At 41.2% G+C, this 6,043-nt stretch overlaps 1 pseudogene; it reads right to left on the reverse strand.

Moving 5' to 3' along the window:
* Nucleotides 1-3,306: 3,306 nt before the first annotated feature.
* Nucleotides 3,307-4,213, reverse strand: LOC110563480 (proliferating cell nuclear antigen-like; annotated as a pseudogene).
* Nucleotides 4,214-6,043: the final 1,830 nt, after the last annotated feature.

The following is a 6,043-nucleotide window of genomic DNA, read 5'->3' on the forward strand; positions in this document are numbered from 1 at the left end:
CACCCTCTAAATTTATGAGATTTCTCAAAAAATCAAACTTTGAGTATAAAAATCACAATGGAAATAATAATCACTTGACTTTTGTTACAGGAAAGAGACAATATGCAAATAAGTGAAATTCCATATGAGAAAGGAAAAATGGCTAGAGACAAAATAATTTAAAATGAGATATCATAGTCAGCCATAATCAGGCACTAACTGAGACCAAATGTATAAAGTATTGAACACTTACAAAAAGCCAACAGAGGTTCAAAAAGAAATAAAAAAACGTAAAGACCTAACAAACTTTAGATACATTGTAACATAATAAAAACAGGCACTTTCTCTCTACACCTTTTGCATGGACTATGTGCTAATAGTCAACATCAGTGTTACACTTGGCACCTCAGCCTAAACAAATGTTGCTGTTTTGCTTAGCCTGGAAAAAAGCAAAGAATGGGAGCAGCCAGTTGTGATCCTAGCACATTTAAAAGTTAATTGCTTCCAACTGAAAATACAAAATAATTTCCTACTTTGTGTTTACCTGACCTATATTTATAAGTAGCTACTGACATCCTTCTTAGGCTTAGATAGTTCATTGTTTCTAGGAAATCTCCAACAATCTGTGTGAGCATTTAAATTTTTCATTGTAAAAGTGAAGAGTCACATATAAAACGTATTTATTTTCTCTGGCTTGAGAACTGCTCAACACCAGTTCTATTACCTAAATGAATAGGCAATACATTGGCGGTGAATACCGAAGGCATCATTCTTAGTGGAGGAAAATGATTTCATGCTATGACCAGCTGACTTACTCATTAAGACTAGAACACTCAGTTCCCTTTTAATCATTAATGCCTCATGATCCTCAACCCACAGCTGTCTATATTTATATGTCTATGCCACTGAAATAAGCTATAACTGCTAGGAAGAAGTATTTTAGATAGAAGTCTCAGTAAGCCAATTAACAATAAAATGTGGTTGGATGGCATTCCTCGTGTATGTGTTTTCTTTCAGCATCATCTCTAAGTATAGTACCCAACCAGCAGCATAATTACCCCCTGGGAATCTGTGAAAATGTAAACCTCAGAATTTGCTCAAAGCTTCTGAATCAGAAGTTTAGTAGTGGAGCCCAGATTGTAGAGACTCTGGTAGATGTACGCTCACTCTGAGAATGGTTGGCCTGAATGAGGCCAATGTGAGAAACAACTACCAGTTTATTAAGCTATTCGTAAGCTATAAATTGTCAGCAGCCAGTATTATTTTCTGCACTGTGCCTGAATTTATCTGTCATTTTAAGAAATTTGTAGTCTGCAGCTTCATGTGAGGTGACATGTCTAAAGCCTCCAGCAAACAGTTATATTGCATTTCATCTCATGCCCAGCAGTATTCTCTGAACAGTGATGTCTTGACAAGTTGATGTGTTCCTGCTCACCCTTTCCAGATGTTTAATCTACCAATGCCCAGGACACACTGTAATGGATTCTTGTGTAAGAAGTTTGAGATAAAATCTAAGAATGAGTGTTTTCTGCCCAACAGATATTAAGGACACATGTATGTATGCAAGTACAGACAAATATGTATATTCTACAGCAGGGTAGAATGCTGATGTTTGTTAAAACCATTGCTACTTCAAGGCTAAATGATCCAAATGTAGCAGAAAAGGCTTTGATCATTTCTGATGCTATGTGCCCAAACTATTCTTCAGAACATTGCCTCTTCTCCTCTTCACTCTTCAAGGCTCATTAGATACAGATTAACATGAGAGAATGACCATTAAGTTCTCCATCACCAAGCTTCACTTTCAAGCCTTTATAAATGAGTCTAAGCTCCAGGAAAAATATCAAGATTGTGTTATTACTGTGGGCCAGAATGATGTTTGGCAGAGACAGCTGAACACTGGGAGAATCTAAATTGAAGGTTGGGCTTGATGTTCAATGCACAGCAAGATTCCCTGATGTTAAATGCAGCCCACACTCAGGACAACATCCAAGAATGCTACTGTTTTGAAGGGAGAATTCCTATCTTGCCAGGTGCCACCTTCTCTTCTCTTCCAAGTCCTTAGAAACCTCCACAGGAAAGAACCTTCCTAACATAGAAATCTGTCCTTTATCCTTTCCCTTCCCTCCAGGACATGTATTTGCCTGCTGGGGAGCCAATATCTATACTGTGGGATTACATGGTGCCAAGCCAATCTTCGCAGTTGTATTACAAAATCATCTGGAGACACATTTTGCCAACGCTGCTGTTCTGCTTAATCATAGGCTCTACATACAATTGTAACTCTTAGAAAATTAACCAGATCTCTACACACAACCCCATTGCTCTTCTTCCCCCCACCCAACCACCAATGTTTGCTAAGGTTTAAGAACTCAAAATTCTGAGATGATATCAAGACAGCATGTAGAGTGTATGTGGCTTCATCAATATGTTGTGGGGCGAGTAACATGTTTTTCATATGGAATACATTATTGGTTCTTACTAAAATCTTCTTTGTGCCACCAAATTTACATGTGAAGAACTATCTCCCCACCCCATATGCTAAAATGTGACTTTCCTTGGGGTTTGGTCTGGTGCTTTGTATTCTAATGCTAATTACTGGCCCTTAAGATCTGCCCAGAGGAGCATATTCTCACATACACCTATCTTTGTTGTGTAAAATTTGCTCTACCTATTTTTTTTTATGTTAACAAAACTAGTTTTTACTTTGGAGTTTATTCAAGCAAATTGTGAGGAATGCAGAGAAAAAGGTACATTTGTATTCAGGTACAAAGCTGGTGACAGAAAAAAAAAACTGTTGTGGATATTAACATGTTTTTGTTTTAATCCCAGGTGTGGGATGTGGGCTGCTTCAGACAGTCCACAGTAGCAGACTATTTGCCTCCTGCAGTCTCTGAGAAGAGCTCTTTGCTAGCTGCAAATAGTTTAAATCTGAATACTCTGGAGAGAGACTAGATGACAGAGCCCAGAGAGTGTGGAGGAGCTCTGAGAAAGACCAAGGCTGCTGCTGCCTTCCCCAGCTTCTGCCTGCGGTTGATGCAGTGAGACAAGAAATTGGAGACCTCCTGAAACCAAGTCTGGACTGGCTCCAAGGAACGTGACGACCCTGACCATCAAGAAGCAGCTAACTGTGCCCCCTCTCCCTAACCTTTTCTTTCTCCTACCTGGTGTTGGAGTGTTGGAAGGGATTGGGGTGGAGTAGGGAGAAAGAGATTTTTAAAAATGTAAATAAAATAATTTCAGGAGGCCAACAAAAAGCCTCAGGACATGTGGGCATCTCAGAAGCATTTCTGTCAGAGGCTTAGTTCTCTCAGCTTCTAACAGTGCCTAAGGGCTTTCTTCATCTTTGACCTTGGGAGCCAAATAGTACATTAAATGTCCCATGTCAGCAGTTTTATACTCTACAACAACAGGCACGTCTGCAGGCGTAGAGTGTCGCTGTAGGAGATAGTGGAGTGGCTTTGTGAAAAAGTTCAGGTACCTCAGTGCAAAAGTTAGCTGAACCGGCTCATTCACTTCTGTGGTTACAGCTTCCTCTTCTGTATCGACATCCCTTGTTTGTGACAACTTACTGTTTCCATTTCCAAGCTCTCCACTTGCAGAAAACATCACTCCCTCCTTTGCACAGGATAATATGGCAGCATCTCCAATATGGCTGAGGTCTCTGCATATAAGCGCAAATTCCCCAGAAGACATCTTTACCACACTGCTCCGATCCTGTTCTGGGATTCCAGTTAGCTCAACACTCTATTCCATTTACTTCATTTCGTAGTCTGAAACTTTCTCTTGATTTGGTGCACCAAATGCTAGTGCTAATGTATCACCGTTATCTTAGTGTAGTGATGTCTTCATTACCAGCATATTTTAGTATTTTTGACATGCAAGTGAGGTAACCGCCCATGGCCAGGTTGCGGACACAGCAGTATGTGGAAATGTGTCCACACCTTCAGAGCTCAGAGTGAGATGAACTTCGGAGACATACTATGAGTCCATGCTCTGCAGGTTCAGGCCTAATGTCCCAGCAGGCCTTGTGGGTGAGGTCTTTGAGAGTTTCTGGCAGCTTCTGCACAATGGAGCCCTGGATCAGTCGTGCCTCAAACTGTATGGCAAAGTTGAAACAACTTAATATTAGAGACACTGTCAAAAGCAAGGCGTTGCTGCTCAAGTCTGCCAGTTCACGGTGCAGAATCGACAGCGAAGACCCCGAGAGGACGACTGCCACCCTGCTGCGCATGTAGCCATTTAACGCACGCTCTGCCTAAGTGTTTTTTTAAGATTGATAATTACTTTTCTTTTTTAATTTATTTATTTTTTATTAATTACACTTTATTCACTTTGTATCCCAGCTGTAGCCCCTTCCTCATTCGCTCCCAATCCCATCCTCTCTTCCTCGTCTCCTTCCATTCCCCTCTCCAAGTCAACTGACAGGGGAGGTCCTCCTCCCTTTTCATCTGACCCTAGTCTATCAGGTCTCATCAGGACTGGCTGCATCCTCCTCTGTGGCTTGGCAAGACTGCTTCCCCCTCGGGGGGGAGGTGGTGGTCAAAGAGCCAGCCACTTGTCAGAAACAGTCCCTGTTCCCCTTACTAGGCAACCCACTTGGATATTAGATGTAGTCTATGGGCTACATCTGAGCTAGGCTTTTAGGTTATATCCATGAATAGACCTTGGTTGCAATATTAGTCTCAGAAAAGATCCCTGTGGCCAGATATTTTGGTTCTGTTGCTCTCCTTGTAGAGCTCCTGTCACCTCCAGGTCCCACTATCTCCCCCTTCTTTTACAGGATTCCCTACACAATGCCCAAAGTTTGGTTAAGAGTCTCAGCATCTGCTTTGATACACTGCTGGGTAGAATCTTTCAGAGTCTCTCTGTGGTAGATTCCTGTCCTGTTTCCTATTTTCTCCTTCTTCCAATGTCCATGCCATTTGTCTTTCTGAGTGAAGATTGATCATCTTACCCAGGGTCCTCCTTCTTGCTTAGCTTCTGTAGGTGCACAGACTTTAGTATGTTTATCACATATTGTTTGTTGACTATCCACTTATAAGTGAGTATACACCATGTGTGTCTTTCTGCTTCCTGAGTGCTACCTCACTCAGGATGCTCTTTTCTTGTTCCTACCATTGGCCTGCAAATTTCATGATTTCCTTGTTTTTAATTGCTGAGTAGTAGTCCATTATGTAAATGTAGCACAATTTCTGTATCTGTTACTCAGTTGAGGGACATCTGAGTTCTTTCCAGATTCTAGCTATTATGAATAAAGCTGCTATGAATATGGTTGAGCAAATGCTCTTGCTGTACACTTGAGCTACCTAATTTAAAAGTTGATTGGTTAATAAAAATGCTGAAGCCTGTGACTGAGCAGAAGAGAGGTATGCAGGGCTTAGGTTCTTGTGCTTGGGGTCTGGGAGAAACCACAAGACTGGGAGAAGAAGGAAAGGAAGCAAATGTAGCAGGAGGAGAAGAAGCAGGAGAGGAGGAAGTCACCATGGGGTAGTAGGGACCATGAGCACATGGCCAAGAGAAGTTTGCTCTGAAGACAGACTAATGGAACAGAAGCAGCCCAGGCAGAGCTATTACAGCAAGTACTTTTGAAATATGCAGCTGGGAAGTAGCATAATAGCTTAGAGGGTTGACATTTGCCCAGTTATTGTATTTTAAAGCTTTTATAAATCCAATAGGTCTCTGTCTCAGTTATTTGGGAACTAGCCAGGGTAGAGAAACCCTCATAAGTCAAATATCCTTTCTACAACAGACTTTTCTTTGGAAATCTTGCTTAAAGTGCTAGTTACAATTAAATGAAGCCCTTGGATGGGGTCCTAATACCATCTGATAAATACATCCAGCATGACAAACTGAAGGTGACCTGTGACATCACAGGGATAGAGAAGCCATGTACAAGCCAAAGGAGCATCAGAAAAAAATAAGCAACTTGACCTTGAAGATCAAACCTCCAAAATTCTAAACATATTTTTTGTTGTTTTATTTTACTTCTTGCATTTAGGTTGATGGTCCACTTTTAAGGTGTGTGTGTGTGTGTGTGTGTGTGTGTGTGTGTGTAGTATGC

This window comes from Meriones unguiculatus, chromosome 6 (genome assembly GCF_030254825.1).
Source record: "Meriones unguiculatus strain TT.TT164.6M chromosome 6, Bangor_MerUng_6.1, whole genome shotgun sequence".
In the NCBI taxonomy this organism is placed as follows: domain Eukaryota; kingdom Metazoa; phylum Chordata; class Mammalia; order Rodentia; family Muridae; genus Meriones; species Meriones unguiculatus.